Consider the following 19,779-nt stretch of genomic DNA (forward strand, 5'->3'; position numbering starts at 1 on the left):
GGCGTGGTTATACTACGCGTTATATCCATAAATATACTTATATCTATATATCTCCTCCTAGTGGGTTGGTTTGAGTATATCTTTAACTAATGGGTGTATACATTATGTCATGCTTAACTTACATACTGATTGGACATTAGTACCATTTACTATTCTTAGAATAGTAAAGTGTGTTATGCATACCTCAGCAATTCTATCTATAGTACTCAGCTATAGCTTAACTGTTCCTAAAGGTCATGGCATCCATTTTAGGTTTTGACTCTTGTCAGCCATCTTGTATACCCTTGCATAAGTTATATTGTATATTAATCATTTTAACAGCCTGGTAGCCAGGTAGCTATGTAGGTAGGTATAAATGGATGTAGGCAGCACACCAAAATGGGTGAAAAAATAAGTGCTTTTATTCCAAGGAAAATTGACAACGTTTCAGCGATCTCTCACCGCCATTTTCAAGTGATTTACAAGTGATACAAGCGGGGTTAAATACCTCCCCGAATCAGTGACATCATCAACATTTACATATCATGTGACATCTGACATGTTATAAACAAAGTATAAACTATACAAACCAATAAGTACAAACATGATCAATTTAGTGTATTCAATTCTGTGGTATAAAGTGTATACATCCCTGTATTCCGATCGCCAATCACTTATAGGATCGGATTGTGATATATATGTACAATTATAACAGTGATCGTGTAAACAAAACAAGTGAAAGAGGGGTTAAAAGACGTTACCCAATCAAGCAAACCCGTTTGCTTAGCCGGCTTCTTAGCAAACGTGCCATGATCCGCAAACCCGAGTCCACATGGGACGCCGGGATCTACTTCCGGTGTAACCAGAGTTCAACCAACCATAGTAACGGCGTCCCTGGTAGTCATAGAGACATCCCGACCTGTCAGATAAACAGTGACTTGCACATCGCGGCCAAGCTCCGTGGCTCTCAGCGCATGCTCAGTGTATATATAGGTGTTCACCAGCGCCATATTAGTTCAGGGCAAAAGAATATTAAGTCATATAGTGAACTGCTGGCAAAGCACTTCACTCAATTACCAAATGTATAGTAGGAATCATATTATTCCAATATTGTAACCCTGCACACATGCTAGAAAACAATCAAGGGACCTGGACACTTGCCCTCTGTTATGCACCGCACGGATCTGGGTGCGACTTATGGAATCCATAGGGTCCCAAAGTACGCTTGTCCCTACCAGATTGGTAAAAGCCTCACCTTCTGGCTGTCAGGATACTCCACCAGACCGTTCTTGTCAATACAGAGGTGTCCAACGGCAACCCATCATACACGTGACAATCATACCAGGGTACAACATTAGTAGTAGATAAATTAGGAAACATAAGAGATATGTGTCTTGCGGTATCAATATTAATGTAGGGGCGCCGTCACTATACTGGTAAAAATTTAACAAATATAGAAAAAATAAGTAAAAAATGAAAATTATATATAAAAATAAAATGCGGATCCATGTTGAGGTACTCGGTTCTTTTCTCTGGGTTGCTTGATTTTAACGTCGATGGTATATACTTCAAAATTTCTGAAATTTAAGACGACAAGTATTAGTAAATAATATCACTTGTAGAATACATAACCACACTGAACATAACCTTACACTGGGACTCAACAACAATTATCTCATCATCATCCTTGGCGTAACTACAAATTCTACATTCAGACCATTTGGTTTAAGTGAATTGAGGTCATATATCCACCTCAATTCTCTTTTTTGTAATGCGGCGACCCTATCTCCACCTCTCTTTGGTGGTGGAATATGATCCACCACCATACACTTCAAATCCTGTTCTTGATGTCCCGCTTCCAAAAAATGCTCGGACACCGGTAAATCGACTCTCCCTTTGCGTATAGAATATCTATGTTGATTCAGTCTTACTTTAAACTCACATTTTGTCTCTCCAATATAAATGAACCCACAGGGACACCATAGAATATAGACCACAAAATCACTCTCACAATTAAGATAGAATTTTATAGGATAAGCTTTGCCTGTTTGGGGGTGCGTGAATGTATTCCCCTTTTGCATATACCTACAGTTCACGCACCTCCTACAGGGAAAGCATCCTTTTGCCTGTACCGAAACATATTTCTGTGTTTGAATTTGTTTAGACACATCCGCCTTTACTAGGTCATCCTTTAAATTTCTGGCCCTACGATAGGACATGAGGGGCATCTCCCTAAATTCAGGAATATTGGGAAAACTTTCACTGATCAAGTGCCAATGTTTCTTAAATTTTTGGGCAATCTGTACTGATACTTCATTAAAGGTGGAAATGAATGGAATACGTGTTGTCTGGTCTCTTTTAGTTCTAGAATTCCTCTGTCCACTCCTTTCCTCATAAAGCCTCTGTTTCTGTCTATGGAGGGATAGCCTCTGGCCATAAATTGTGTTGCCATTTTATTTACTGCCTGATCCAATTTCTCACTACTGTCAACAATTCTGCTGGCACGTAGAAATTGGCTGTATGGTAGTGACTCAATCATCTGTCTCGGGTGGCAAGAATTAAATTGCAGCAAGGTATTGCAATCTGTGGGCTTATAATATATGTCTGTAGAGAGTCTATGATTTACAATAGAAACTTCTGTGTCCAAAAATTGTACCTTATCTTGTGAATAGGTCAGGGTAAACTGTAGGTCCCTGTCAATGCTATTAAGGTATGTTTGGAATTCCACTAATTCCTCACCCGTGCCATCCCAGATCAAAAAGATATCATCTATGTAGCGCCACCACCCCAGGATCTTCCTGGAGTGGTGGTCTACATAGACGTGGCTTTCCTCAAACTCTCTCATTACTATGTTCGCATACGTGGGCGCCATGTTGCTGCCCATGGCAGTCCCACGTAGTTGAACATAGTATTTTTCATCAAAAAGAAAATAGTTATTTTGTAGTACAATCCCTAAACCATTTCCTCCGTTTAATTTCTTCGATAGTGTTCCTTTGCTTTACCAAAAAGTTGTTCTGTTTTTCCAGAAATTTATTGTATTCCTCCAGGTCAAAGCAGTTTTTTAGAGTATTTTCCAACTCCATAACTATCGAAGAAATTAAACGGAGGAAATGGTTTAGGGATAACCAGGACTATTCTAACAACAGAGTATATTCGTGGGATAGAATCATCCACAATACAAGGAGATTTAATAGGAAAGTGAATTCATCTGAGTACCTGGATGGAGAGATGGAACGCCCAAAAAAACCTGCCACAAGTATTAAAGAGCAACCAGAGAACAAACAACCTTTTTTAGAGTCCGGAGCCTCTCCAGTAGACGGAAAAGGGGAGGCATTAGACACGACCGCACCCGTAAGAAAACCACAGAGGAATACACGGAATCAAGGCCAAACAACACAGAACAAAAAGTAGAAACCATGGACAATAAAACTGTGGTAAATATCTCTTCTTATAATCTATCTGATGAACAAGTATCCTTACTGACAAAGGGACTGAATTTCTACCCGAACAGACTGAACGATTGGTTCCAATTAGAATTGGACCTCATTCAGTTTGTTCGGAGGGTAAAGCTTAAGATCTGGTTTGCACAACACAAATCTGATATGGTTGTTCCTACCACTATTGGTGATAGTGCTGATTTTGTTTTTAAAAAATTGGATGTACATATTCCTAGCAATTTTCAGCCTACTGTAGAATCCCCTGTGGTTACTACATTTATGGAGTGTATGAGGAGAGAATTTACTGTGATTAAACAACAACAGACTAAACTAAAACATCCTAATTTAACACATACCGAATTACTAGCTATGCAGGAACTGGTCCATGATCACAACCTCATTATTAAGCCGGCGGACAAGGGCGGCGGGGTTGTGATCATGGACCGGAGCACCTATCTTAGAGAGGCACATAGACAGCTGGGGGACCCAGATGTATATAAAATGCTGCCCAGAGACCCCAAACGACAGATAATGGACAAATTACAGGTGATTATCACTGATGCACTTGAGCAGGGCCTCATTGATAATAAATTGAGTGAATTTCTTATAGTTGATTTCCCGGTTACTCCTTTACTGTACCTCCTGCCAAAGATACACAAAAGCCTACAGGATCCTCCTGGTAGGCCCATAGTCTCCGGCAGGGGGTCAGTATCCAACAATGTATCCATCTTTTTGGACAAAATTTTACGACAATTCGCTGTGGAAGCACAATCATATCTATGTGATACTGGTGATTTTTTGTCAAAGATCTCACAAATTGTTGTACCTACCAATGCCATAATTGCCAGTTTTGACATTGTTAGCTTGTACACATCAATCCAGCACGAGAGCGGAGTAAGAGCCATTAAAAAGACACTGGAGGAGGCACACTTTGATGTGAAACAGATTGACTTTATTTTAAGTCTTTTGCTGTTTGTACTACAAAATAACTATTTTCTTTTTGATGAAAAATACTATGTTCAACTACGTGGGACTGCCATGGGCAGCAACATGGCACCCACGTATGCGAACATAGTAATGAGAGAGTTTGAGGAAAGCCACGTCTATTTAGACCACCACTCCAGGAAGATCCTGGGGTGGTGGCGCTACATAGATGATATCTTTTTGATCTGGGATGGCACGGGTGAGGAATTAGTGGAATTCCAAACATACCTTAATAGCATTGACAGGGACCTACAGTTTACCCTGACCTATTCACAAGATAAGGTACAATTTTTGGACACAGAAGTTTCTATTGTAAATCATAGACTCTCTACAGACATATATTATAAGCCCACAGATTGCAATACCTTGCTGCAATTTAATTCTTGCCACCCGAGACAGATGATTGAGTCACTACCATACAGCCAATTTCTACGTGCCAGCAGAATTGTTGACAGTAGTGAGAAATTGGATCAGGCAGTAAATAAAATGGCAACACAATTTATGGCCAGAGGCTATCCCTCCACTCTGGTTAATAGGCAGAAACAGAGGCTTTATGAGGAAAGGAGTGGACAGAGGAATTCTAGAACTAAAAGACACCAGACAACACGTATTCCATTCATTTCCACCTTTAATGAAGTATCAGGACAGATTGCCCAAAAATTTAAGAAACATTGGCACTTGATCAGTGAATGTTTTCCCAATATTCCTGAATTTAGGGAGATGCCCCTCATGTCCTATCGTAGGGCCAGAAATTTAAAGGATGACCTAGTAAAGGCGGATGTGTCTAAACAAATTCAAACACAGAAATATGTTTCGGTACAGGCAAAAGGATGCTTTCCCTGTAGGAGGTGCGTGAACTGTAGGTATATGCAAAAGGGGAATACATTCACGCACCCCCAAACAGGCAAAGCTTATCCTATAAAATTCTATCTTAATTGTGAGAGTGATTTTGTGGTCTATATTCTATGGTGTTCCTGTGGGTTCATTTATATTGGAGAGACAAAATGTGAGTTTAAAGTAAGACTGAATCAACATAGATATTCTATACGCAAAGGGAGAGTCGATTTACCGGTGTCCGAGCATTTTTTGGAAGCGGGACATCGAGAACAGGATTTGAAGTGTATGGTGGTGGATCATATTCCACCACCAAAGAGAGGTGGAGATAGGGTCGCCGCATTACAAAAAAAGAGAATTGAGGTGGATATATGACCTCAATTCACTTAAACCAAATGGTCTGAATGTAGAATTTGTAGTTACGCCAAGGATGATGATGAGATAATTGTTGTTGAGTCCCAGTGTAAGGTTATGTTCAGTGTGGTTATGTATTCTACAAGTGATATTATTTACTAATACTTGTCGTCTTAAATTTCAGAAATCTTGAAGTATATACCATCGACGTTAAAATCAAGCAACCCAGAGAAAAGAACCGAGTACCTCAACATGGATCCGCATTTTATTTTTATATATAATTTTCATTTTTTACTTATTTTTTCTATATTTGTTAAATTTTTACCAGTATAGTGACGGCGCCCCTACATTAATATTGATACCGCAAGACACATATCTCTTATGTTTCCTAATTTATCTACTACTAATGTTGTACCCTGGTATGATTGTCACGTGTATGATGGGTTGCCGTTGGACACCTCTGTATTGACAAGAACGGTCTGGTGGAGTATCCTGACAGCCAGAAGGTGAGGCTTTTACCAATCTGGTAGGGACAAGCGTACTTTGGGACCCTATGGATTCCATAAGTCGCACCCAGATCCGTGCGGTGCATAACAGAGGGCAAGTGTCCAGGTCCCTTGATTGTTTTCTAGCATGTGTGCAGGGTTACAATATTGGAATAATATGATTCCTACTATACATTTGGTAATTGAGTGAAGTGCTTTGCCAGCAGTTCACTATATGACTTAATATTCTTTTGCCCTGAACTAATATGGCGCTGGTGAACACCTATATATACACTGAGCATGCGCTGAGAGCCACGGAGCTTGGCCGCGATGCGCAAGTCACTGTTTATCTGACAGGTCGGGATGTCTCTATGACTACCAGGGACGCCGTTACTATGATTGGTTGAACTCCGGTTACACCGAAAGTAGATCCCGGCGTCCCATGTGGACTCTGGTTTGCGGATCATGGCGCGTTTGCTAAGAAGCCGGCTAAGCAAACGGGTTTGCTTGATTGGGTAACGTCTTTTAACCCCTCTTTCACTTGTTTTGTTTACACGATCACTGTTATAATTGTACATATATATCACAATCCGATCCTATAAGTGATTGGCGATCAGAATACAGGGATGTATACACTTTATACCACAGAATTGAATACACTAAATTGATCATGTTTGTACTTATTGGTTTGTATAGTTTATACTTTGTTTATAACATGTCAGATGTCACATGATATGTAAATGTTGATGATGTCACTGATTCGGGGAGGTATTTAACCCCGCTTGTATCACTTGTAAATCACTTGAAAATGGCGGTGAGAGATCGCTGAAACGTTGTCAATTTTCCTTGGAATAAAAGCGCTTATTTTTTCACCCATTTTGGTGTGCTGCCTACATCCATTTATATCTAAAGAGGACCGGAGCACCGAGGTTCAAGGGCTTGCACCCAATCACCTGGATACAAGGAGGTGCTGCTTTATATGATAATTGTTGTATGTAGGTAGGTAGCTATGTAGGTAGGTAGGTAGCCAGGAAGGTAAGTAGCCAAGTTTGGTAGCTAAATAGGCAAGTAGGTAGGTAGCCAGATAGGTAAGTATGTAGCTATGTAAGCAGACAGCTAGGCAGTTAGCTATGCAGGAAAGAATGCAGCCCGGTATCTAGATAGGTAGCTATGTAGGTAGCCAGGTAGGTAAGTAGGTAGATAGATTTATAAGAAGCCAGGTGGCTATGTAGGTAGCCAAGTAGGTAACCAGTAAGCAAGCCAGATAGGAAGTCAATAGCAACAAATTTCTCATAGCAGCCAATCAGATCCCTTATTTTAATTAAAAAAAAAAGGCCTCTTAAAAATAAGAGAAGCAATTTAGCTGCTATGGGCAACTACGCCACTCTTCCTCTACAGCGTTTGATATATACTCCGTATAACTCTATAGCAATTCATGAGAAGCAGCATCAGTATGAAGGACATTGTAGAGCAGTACTGACTAGTGTAGTTTGGGAATTGATGTGTAAGAGAGAAGACTAAGAACCCTATTAGATGGCCTTTTTGCGCTATGCATCAGTCCCTCACATCAGTGCTTGTATACAAAGTCTACACATAGCTCATGCATCTCGCAGGGATGGCCACCCTAATAATCTCTAGCTTGCTTGTGCAGCCCTGGTTTTTCCCGGGGTTTGACCCGGCAGCATATACAGAGTATTTAAGCATGTACTTTTCTCATTTGAATCATGCACGTCTTGAGAAAGGGCTCAGTACGAGCCCGAAATGTGTTGAATACTGTAGGCTTTTCATTTTCTATATTGCATTAACCATGTCCGGAATCCGGAGGAGACCAATAACTCCAGGGCTGCTGACCCTCATGCACGCGATCAGAGATGTTGTGCACTTAGCATAACCAACCTCGGTGAGCTTAATTGACCTCATCTTTTTCTACATTATATTACAACGATATTACACTAGGGAAAAATGTAGGGAGGTAGCTGCAACCGAAAATGTGATTGTATGGAATTCACTGCCAGATGAGTACTCAAGCCAAGGTTGTGTAACCCATACAACCTTATTTACATATAGAAGAGGTGTATATATGGATATATATACTGATTGCGTATTTTCTCAAATCTGGGCTTATATAGTTAGTTAAATACTAAATAGTTGTAAATAAATTGATTTATGTGTTGGTGGTATAAGGTGAAAGAAAGAAAAGGATGTGATATATATATATATATATATATATATATATATATATATTGTGACGATCCATCTTGGGGATTAGCTCTGGGATCGTACTGGACCACGGCACAGGATGCGTTTCTTCTCAATAAACCAGCAAACAAACGCTTATACTGCAAATCTGGCACCTTGCCAGTTTTATTAGACAGGTTGCAGGGTAAGAAATAAACAAAAAGCAGAAACAAAACAAAATCCTAGACCGTCTGGTCACTGACTAAACAGATCAGCTTGTCCTGACTAACAACCGCTGAGCTTCCCTCAGCCGGTTAAACATATGTCCCCTGCAACCTTCTACTCACAATTCATGGCAGTCTCTTTGAGCCTCTCATAGCTCGGGCTGTGTACTCCTCAGCAGGCTCTGTCTCTTCCCTACAGCCCACATGCTGTCTCCTAGGAAGAGCCTAGATTAGACTGAGTCTCCATCTCATATACACTTCCCTTCCTTCCTGCCTCCTTACCTAAGAAGCAGGTGAGAGCTTCTGCAGGGTGAGCCAAGGAAATACACCCTTTCCTTGCCACACTGCCACATATCCCCCCCCCCCTTTGCTCAGACCACCGGGAAGGAGCACATGTATTTGAAAGGCAGAAACCATCTGCCTTTCCTTTCTCTTGGACAATTTTTGTCCCACAGTCTCTGAAGTCCTTGACTTTTTTCTTCCGGACTTTTACCAGCCACCAATTGCAAGTCTCTCGGTCACACCTCTCAAGTACCAGGTTCTTCACCCTGGTGTGGACAGGGTTCTTGAAATTAAGGAGTGAGAGGACCGACGCTTCTAACCTTTGTCTTCTTCTGGCTTGCCGGACTTCTGCCTCAGAGAATCTTTCGACCTCAGTGGCTTCACCAACCACGGTCTTGTTCTCTGTACAGTCAGAGGACCTCCAACATGGGTCCATCTCAGTTTCAACTTTAGAAGACTTCCCACCTGGTTTCACTTCAGTCTTGACTTCAGTGGATTTCTCACATGTTTTCACCTCATCCCTTCCAGCTTTCTCTTCAGGGGCACCAGCTTCCTCAGGTTTGGCTTCAGAGTCTTTGGCTCCTTCAGATTCTTGTGTAGAATCAGCTTCTACTACTGCAGCTTCTTCAGGCTTACTCTTCTCTTCACCTGTAGCTTCAGTTGTGCGATTCTCTTTACTCACAGCTTTTGAGGTTGACTCTGATTTAGCTTCTGCTTCAGAGGATTTCTCTGCCTCAGCATTACCTTCAGAATTTTTGGTCTGCTCAGGTTCAGAGGATTTCCCACCTCTCTTCTCCTTAGTCTTCACTTCAGAGGATTTCCCACCAGGTTTCAGCTCAGTCCTAGCTTCAGGAGACTTCTTACAGGACTTCACCTCAATCTTAGCTTTAGAGGACTTTTTCGCAATCAGAGAAAGCATAACTGTATCCTGTAACTTCGGCCCCAGAAGCCTTTCTTGAGCCAATTCCGTCATATCTTGGTCTCTGCTCTCTTTTAGGACTTCCTGGTCCTCTTTCTTTTTCTCACATTTTCGCAGCTTACACTGGAGCTTAGCGGACTTCATCCTCTCACTGTCAAGTAACTCTGTCAAGTCCCTGACAGTATCTTCCGAAGACAGCAATTGTTTCCTCAATTGTTCATTGTCCGCCAGCACAGCCACCTGCTCGTAGAGTTGCGCTCCCAGCAAAACCAAGGCAGCTACGTGGGACCTTCTGCGCGTTTCGTTCTGCGCTTCCAGGCTCTCTTTTAAGATCTTCATGTCATTTTCCAGCTTTATATATCTCAGCTGCTCACTCTTGAGTTGTGCGGAGATCATCTTCTCACTGTCCAGCAACTGTTTCTTGGACTTCACTAACTCATTGATAGATTTTCCACTCTCACCAATCACTTGAGATAGATCTGAGATCTCCTGTTGCAAGTTCTTGTTTTCATGTTGCAGAGTCTCAACTTGTTCCAGGGCCTCCTCATACTGCTCACAGAGCAAGACATTGTCATGACGAGCAGATTGAAGAGCATGTGCAAGAACATTCTTCACCTTGACTTCCTCCTCAAGTTGTCTCTTAGCTTTAGAGTCACTCTCCAGATTGCTGGCAAGAGCTTCAGCTTCCATCTTTATTTCATTCTTCTCTTTTTCTATTTTTTCCATGGCTACCAGGCTAGCCTTGTGATCACTCTGCAGAGCCTGATATGCACCATGTAGAAGACTCACTTCTTCCTGGAAGGACATCCGCTTGGCCAGACTCTGCACTTCACTCTCCTTGCTGGTCACAAGACCCTGGGAGCGGGACAGTTCATCCTGTAGAGCCACAAACTCACTTCTGTGGTGCTCCATGACTTTTTCCAGCTGAAGTCTCGCTTCTTGCTCTTTCTTAAAGTCAGCAAACGATTTGTCCCTCTCCTCTGTCAAGTGATGTACCTCTTTTTCTTTCTCCATCAACTTCACAGAAACCATCTTCAGGGTTTCTTCCAGATTATGGATCTGCTCCAGGTTTTTTCCAAGGCCAGCTCGTCTTTTCCGAGACCTTTTACTGACAGTGGTCTCCTCACTTTCGCTGTTAGACCATGAGACATCCTCTGGTCCTTTGTCAGACACTCGACCCAGCTCTTCTCCATCTCTAGATGAAGTCTCCCCCTTTTTCGGGGTTGCAGCCACTTGTGTCTCATTATTATCATCCACAACCGGTGCCACTGACACCTGGCACTCTTCCTCTCCCACCACGTTGGCAACTTTGGAGACTCTCGCTAAACACTCCCGTTGGACCGACAATCCCTTGGCGGTAAGTTTGTTGCCCCTAGCAACAACTTCAATGGCTCTTGGCACCAACGAGTCAAGGAGATTCCTGATCAGTTCCTCTGAACTGTCTCTCAGCTTCTTGGCAGACTTTTCTTTTTTCTTGTCACAGTCTCCTTCACTTAGGACTCTGTCTGTGACCGTTAGTGCAGCCCCCAGCGCCACTGGTACTCTTTTCTGGAGTTTTGGTTTTTCCACAGCCATCTCTGGAGCTTCTATTCCAGTCACCACTTTAACTTGACTCGTGGACTGTTCTTCAGCTCCCCTAGTGGTCTGGCACACTCCCACCTGACATATACCTAGGGTCTGCTGACACTCCCTGTCCTCAGCTGAGTTACTGTCCCCTGCTATGTGGTGAAAACCAAGTGTTGTGAGCCTATCAGGTGTTCCTGCTCTAGTCACCTGACTATCTTCCCACAACTGCTGAAAAAACGGAAAATCCTTCCCCAGCACTACTTCATACTCTAAGGTAGGCTCTATTGCAACCTTGTGACTTATGGTACCATAGGGAGTAGAAATACACACATTAACTGTTTTATAACCCCAAATACCGGCTTGTATAGACACTATAGCGGGGTCTGGCTTTCTGCAGCTGGTCTTTACCAGACTTATTATACATTTTGGATCTAACAAAACCGTCATCTTTTTACCTTCTATTTCCAGCTCACACAGGTTTTCTTTTGTCCTGCGAGAGGTGGGAATAGAACTCTTTACATCAGAACACATTAACATAAGTGTTTCAAGAAAAACATTATCAGCCTGCGTGGGTTCACAATATACAGCACCATTCACACAGTCCAGTAGAGACCCCCCAGTCCTCACTCCTTCTGGAACCTTTGTGTGCGAACTCTCAGGTGCACTCTCAGCATCCCACAGCTGCCAGAAATACGGAAAGTCTCTGCCCAGTACAATTTCCACTGTAAGTTCCGCACATACCTCCATCATATGGCTTACTGTCCCAAAACATGTATCAAAGGTAATTTGAACAGTCTTACCGGGCTCCGGGCGGGACTTCACAAAGGGAATTATTTCTGGCATAATCCGAGATACAGTCTGGCAACAATCCAAGTCCACCCACAGTGGGATTCCGCCCACCGACAACTCACGGGACCTCGGCTTTGTCTTGGAGACCACAGCTTGTGGCCCACGTCGGTTGCTCCCAGCAACAGCCTTTCGAGGTTGTCCCATTTTCTTGAAAAAAATTCTCGTTCCGATGCCCCTAGCAACGCTCCTCCACAGACACCAAACTGTGCTTGAACTCCTCTGCTGGGCTCCTCCGACTTGCAATCTTGCAGGGGGTTGCTCCTAGCAACAGCTCCTCTCCAACTCGCCCGTTGGTTGCCCGTGGCAACGGGTTGCCCTTAGCAACGGCGTGCCCGCTTCCTCCACCAAAATGTGACGATCCGTCTTGGGGATTAGCTCTGGGATCGTCCTGGACCACGCCACAGGATGCGTTTCTTCTCAATAAACCAGCAAACAAACGCTTATAATGCAAATCTGGCACCTTGCCAGTTTTATTAGACAGGTTGCAGGGTAAGAAATAAACAAAAAGCAGAAACAAAACAAAATCCTAGACCGTCTGGTCACTGACTAAACAGATCAGCTTGTCCTGACTAACAACCGCTGAGCTTCCTTCAGCCGGTTAAACATATGTCCCCTGCAACCTTCTACTCACAATTCATGGCAGTCTCTTTGAGCCTCTCATAGCTCGGGCTGTGTACTCCTCAGCAGGCTCTGTCTCTTCCCTACAGCCCACATGCTGTCTCCTAGGAAGAGCCTAGATTAGACTGAGTCTCCATCTCATATACACTTCCCTTCCTTCCTGCCTCCTTACCTAAGAAGCAGGTGAGAGCTTCTGCAGGGTGAGCCAAGGAAATACACTCTTTCCTTGCCACACTACCACAATATATATATATATATCCAGGTATATCACCTGAGTATATGTGTATGTAGAAAATGTGTATAAATATTGAGTAGAAATTACAATAAGTGATTGGGTGATGTGAGTAGATAGTGTATGGGTGGTAAATAAGTGATTTAGGAGAATTCAATATATTTCAATATTTATTTATAATATAGTGACTATCTACCCCTGCAGGGCCCTTGCATAGGGTAGAATAGTACAATTGATAGTAAAATAGTTTAAAATGTATAACTTTTAATTAAAAATAATAAAAAAATAATAATAAAGCTTATAAAATTTATACACATAGGTGTATATATATGGAAACCAGCTATTGTTCGCTTTCCAGGATAAAAGGCAATAGTATTGGATAACCTTGCAGTATTATAGTTTGTATCCGGTTTGTGAAGATAGTTTAGTGTTCAATTGTTAGTATCACAATGGTTGTGGTAAAACGTGGATACCGGTATCCTTAAAAAAATTGTTTTTATAGCATATATTCCTATGGACGAAGGTGGTATATTGCAATTATGTATCCATATGATGGTGCACAGCACCACTTACCGATCCTCCTAGCGGTAATCCTAGGCACACAGTGAGGCTGGCGCGGCTTGCATTCTGCTCTAGGTTGGTAGATGCCTGTCTGGAGGATAAGCCACAAAGCAGCTACGTGGGATCCTGTGATGCCGGACTGGCACGGCTGGCGTCCTTCCGATGGAAACTGTCCGGGCTGAGTGGGTGTCCATGGAAGCGGTGGTAAATAGAGGATCAGCAGTGGATGCTGGCAATGGATACTGGCAGTGTCCTCGTGTGCTGATGCGCACGTATTGCAGTGGGCCCCAGTCCTAGGGTCTCCAGCGGTTGCAAATCGTAAAGTGCGTTCCTGGCTTTTGATGAAGGTGTCTGTATCAGACTGCTGGTATAAGGTGGGTGGGCTAGACGCGTTTCGAGACACGCTTCAGTCTCTTTTTCAATAGCTATGTTGGTTTGTCTGTTATGTGGAGTAGAGAGGGAGAAAAAAGTGGAGAGAGGACAGCGCCTCGTGTGATACCGTAAAACAAAGGACCCCAGTTGGGAACCCTGGCAGGGTAAACTCTCACCTGGTGGCCCTCTTGAGGGTTATGCGTATCTCCCCGTTTCGAGGGGTGCTGAAGGTGTCCGTGCTGCAGCCGAGGGGCCTTGACTGGTATCCTGTGCAGGAACCCGTAAGATAATGGATTGTGAAGTAAAAAGGAGGCCCTTAGGTCCGGCGCTGCTTGGTCCACAAAGGTTCAGTGGAAATCGTGATGAAGGTTAAAAGTGGTTTATTTAAAATTAATAAATAAAACTATTTTCCAAATGCATGCGAGCAATCATTTGGAAAATAGTTTTATTTATTAATTTTAAATAAACCATTTTTAATCTTCATCACGATTTCCACTGAACCTTTGTGGACCAAGCAGTGACGGACCTAAGGGCCTCCTTTTTACTTCACAATCCATTGTCTGTTATGTGGGGTTTATATAGTCACAGCATCTCTGTAATTAGTAAATTGGCTGGGCTATGGTTGAAATCAGTACTGAATCTCCTTCAGGACATGAGATCTGGATGGTTCCGGATTTTTCATGGAATATATGGATAGTGGATCAAATATAAAATGAAAAAGAGCATATAAGCATATTTGACCATAGAATTATTGCATAGTATGGGAAAATGTAATCTTGAAGATTGCTGTGTGCAAAATTATGTGTGAGACTTATATATGTATAAGCATGTATGTGTTTGTATGGTAGTCCGAGTCAAAGAGTGATGTATAATGAATGAATAATTAACATTTAGTGGTTCATTCATTATACATCACTCTTTGACTCAGACTACCATACAAACACATACATGCTCATACATATATAAGTCTCACACATAATTTTGCACACAGCAATCTTCAAGATTAAATTTTCCCATACTATGCAATAATTCTATGGTCAAATATGCTTATATGCTCTTTTTCATTTTATATATTTTATATTTGATCCACTATCCATATATTCCATATATTCCATGAAAAATCCGGAACCATCCAGATCTCATGTCCTAAAGGAGATTCAGTACTGATTTCAACCATAGCCCAGCCAATTTACTAATTACAGAGATGCTGTGACTATATAAACCCCACATAACAGACAAACCAACATAGCTATTGAAAAAGAGACCGAAGCGTGTCTCGAAACGCGTCTAGCCCACCCACCTTATACCAGCAGCCTGATACAGACACCTTGATCAAAAGCCAGGAACGTACTTTACGATTTTCAACCGCTGGAGACCCTAGGACTGGGGCCCACTGCAATACGTGCGCATCAGCACATGAGGACACTGCCAGTATCCATTGCCAGCATCCACTGCTGATCCTCTATTTTACCACCACTTCCATGGACACCCGCTCAGCCCGGACAGTTTCCATCGGCCGGACTCCAGCCATGCCAGTCCGGCATCACGGGATCCCACGTAGCTGCTTTGCGGCTTATCCTCCAGACAGGCATCTACCAACCTAGAGCCGGATGCAAACCGTGCCAGCCTGACTGTGTGTATAGGATTACCGCTAGGAGGATCGGTAAGTGGTGCTGTGCACCATCATATGGATACATAATTGCAATATACCACCTTCGTCCATAGGAATATATGCTATAAAAACAATTTTTTTAAGGATACCGGTATCCACGTTTTACCACAACCATTGTGATACTAACAAATGAACACTAAACTATCTTCACAAACCGGATACAAACCATAATACTGCAAGGTTATCCAATACTATTGCCTTTTATCCTGGAAAGCGAACAATAGCTGGTTTCCATATATATACACCTGTATATATATATATATATATATATATATATATATATATATATATATATATTTATATATATATATATATATATATATATATAAGTTTTATAAGCTTTATTATTATTTTTTAATTATTTTTTATTAAAAGTTATACATTTTAAACTTTTTTACTATCAATTGTACTATTCTACCCTATGCAAGGGCCCTGCAGGGGTAGATAGTCACTATATTATAAATAAATATTGAAATATATTGAATTCTCCTAAATCACTTATTTACCACCCATACACTATCCACTCACATCACCCAATCACTTATTGTAATTTCTACTCAATATTTATACACATTTATACACATATATATATCACATCCTTTTCTTTCTTTCACCTTATACCACCAACACATAAATCAATTTATTTACAACTATTTAGTATTTAACTAACTATATAAGCCCAGATTTGAGAAAATACGCAATCAGTATATATATCCATATATACAACTCTTCTAGATATGACATTAGGACCACGCTCCGATCTTTTTATGCTTTTTTAGTTGCTTCATTTGAGTGTCTATGGCCATTGGACATTTGATGTTAATATTGTATATATATATATATATATATATATATATATATATATATACACACAGTCATGGCCGTAAATGTTGGCACCCCTGAAATTTTTCAAGAAAATAAAGTATTTCTCACAGAAAAGGATTGCAGTAACACATGTTTTGCTATATACATGTTTATTCCCTTTGTGTGTATTGGAACTAAAGCAAAAAAGTTAGGAAAAAAAGCAAATTGGTCATAATGTCACACCAAACTCCAAAAATGATTGGCACCCTTTCAAAATTGGGGAAAAATAAGGTTGTTTCAAGCATGTGATGCTCATTTAAACTCACCTGGGGCAAGTAACATGTGTGGGCAATATAAAAATCACCTGAAAGCAGCTAAAAATTAGAGAAGTTCACTTAGTCTTTGCATTGTGTGTCTGTGTGTGCCACACTAAGCATGGACAACAGAAAGAGAAAAGAACAGTCTGAGGACTTGAGAACCAAAATTGTGGAAAATATCAACAATCTCAAGGTTACAAGTCCATCTCCAGAGATCTAGATTTGCCTTTGTCCACAGTGCGCAACATTATCAAGAAGTTGGCAACCCATGGCACTGTAGCTAATCTCCCTGGGCATGGACGGAAGAGAAAAATTGATGAAAGGTGTCAACGCAGGATAGTCCGGATGGTGGATAAGCAGCCCCAAACAAGTTCCAAAGATATTCAAGCTGTCCTGCAGGCTCAGGGAACATCAGTGTCAGCGCAAACTATCCGTCGACATTTAAATGAAATGAAACGCAATGGCGGCAGACCCAGGAGGACCCCACTGCTGACACAGAGAAATAAAAAAGCAAGACTACATTTTGCCAAAAGGAAATTGAGTAAGCCAAAATCCTTCTGGGAAAACGTCTTGTGGACAGATGAGACCAAGATAGAGCTTTTTGGTAAAGCACATCATTCTACTGTTTACCAAAAAGGTAGAGGCCTACAAAGAAAAGAACACAGTACCTACAGTGAAATATGGTGGAGGTTCAATGCTATTTTGGGGTTGTTTTGCTTCCTCTGGCACTGGGATCCTTGAATGTGTCCAAGGCATCATGAAATCCTAGGATTACCAACGGATTTTGGGTCACACTGTACAGCCCAGTGTAAGAAAGCTGGGTTTGCATCCAAAATCTTCCAGCAGGACAATGACCCCAAACATATGTAAAAAAAAAAAGCACCCAGAAATGGATGGCAACAAAGCACTGGAGAGTTCTGAAGTGGCCACCAATGAGTCCAGATCTAAATCCCATTGAACACTTGTGGAGAGATCCTAAAATTGCTGTTGGGAAAAGGCACCCTTCCAATAAGAGAGGCCTGGAGCAGTTTGCAAAGGAAGACTGGTCCAACATTCCGGCTAAGAGGTGTAAGAAGCATATTGATGGTTATAGGAAGCAACTGATTTCCGTTATTTTTTTCCAAAGGGTGTGCAACTAAATATTAAGTTAAGGGTGCCAATAATTTTGTCCAGCCCATTTTTTGAGTTTGGTGTGACATTATGTCCAATTTTCTTTTGTTCCTCCCTTTTTTAGTTTAGTTCCAATACACACAAAGGGAATAAACATGCATATAGCAAAACATGTGTTAATGCAATTTTTCTAGAAAAAATTCAGGGGTGCCAACATTTGCGGCCATGCCTGTATATATATATATATATATATATATATATATATATATATATATATATATATATATATATATATGTATGTATTGCTGAAAAAATTTGTTAAAATACAAGACTATTTGAAAGATTATGCAACATGATTGTAAGGTTTCAGGGAGCAAAGGACAAACAGGTTTAAAGGGGTTATCCATCTTTAGAAAAAAAAAAATGTTAAAGGCCCGAATGTATTAAATCCCCTATTAAATGCGCTGATCACCCATTCTGCCTCCAGTTGGTGCTCCAGTTTTACTTCCATGGCGGATGGCATGTGACCGCGGCAGCCAATTAGCTACCTCAGCAGTCATGCTCCATAGTTTTGGCATCACTGCTCCATGATACCATGATGCCAGGAGTACAGGTTGCTGATTAGCTGCGGCAGTCACGTTACATCTGTTGCTTAAGTTTCACTGGAGCCCTACTGGAGGCAGAACCCGTAGATCAGCATGGGAACAAAGGAGAAGTAAGTAACAGTTTTATTTTAATGCATTTGGGGCATAATTTTTTTTTTTTTAAAGATGGGAAACTCCTTTAATACTTTAGAGAGTAAAATTTGTATATATAGGTGTTGAAATGTTCTTTATTATAACTAAGGCACAAGAAAAAATCCTAAAGTAAGTTAGTAAGGTAAAAATAAATGTATGCAAGATACTTTCTATCCTTGACCTAAATAGCATAGTTTAGCAAAAACAAGTTTAGGCAGTAAAGAATATAGATTTTACTGAGGACAGGAAATCAGTTTATTTTTAGATTTATAGTTCAATGTGTCATGACTTTGACTTTGTTAAGAAGAAAGAACATTTATTAAGGAAGTAAGGAGACACATAAGTCACTGGAGTTATTAAAAAAAACTTTTTGGTCATGTAATATCAATCGAATATGCTTTTAGTCTAATCCAAATAGAGAGAATGTTTTGAATTAATGTCCTTATTTTTCTAGGAAATCATTTTTCAATTGAAATCCCATGTACTGTGCTATTATCTAGAGAAAATATATTATTTAAATAGAACTTATAATTTATGACCTAGAGAAGCAATCACTCATGGTTGTGAAGAGGGCTAGACCTATTTATTTTGCAACCTGTGCAAGTGCATGGGGCAGTGGGTATGGGGCATCAATGCTATCTTAAAAGAGATACCTACTGTCTATTAGATTGCAAATTACAGAAATGTGCCTGTCTGCACTTTTGAGGCATCTGCTCTTTCTCCCAGTGTTTGTCACTCTGTTCCGTGCAGCAGTGCGAAGAAAGAGCATATGGGAGTTGCCATAGGCATCAGCAGGGCTGGTTGGCCAGTCTGCACTCAGAAACACTGAGTCAATCAGTGCTCTAGATTGGCTTCCAATCAAATACCAGGGCGGCAGATTTAAGTTAGGCACTAACACTCTATCAGTGCCTGTAATCCTTAAATGCTTCATGGCTCCATATCCATCTACCTCCTTGAAGGGATACTCCGCCCCTAGACATCTTATTGCCTAGACATTTATGTTCAGAACATCAGCTTCGGGCTTCCGTGTTCGTGAAGTCATGCCACGCCCCCTCCATTCATGCCTATGGGAGGGGGCCTGACGGCTGTGGAGCAGAAGTACACAGCCGTCATGATGTATAGGGGATAAGATGTCTAGGGGCAAAGTACCCCTTTTACTTCACAGACACATCCTGGGTTTCATGTAGCAAAGTCCATCCTGCCTTACAGCAGTCTCTGGTAAATACCAAGTCAATTGTGACAGAAAATGCAGCCGAAATATTCAA

This window comes from Hyla sarda, chromosome 1, assembly GCF_029499605.1.
Source record: "Hyla sarda isolate aHylSar1 chromosome 1, aHylSar1.hap1, whole genome shotgun sequence".
Lineage (NCBI taxonomy): Eukaryota > Metazoa > Chordata > Amphibia > Anura > Hylidae > Hyla > Hyla sarda.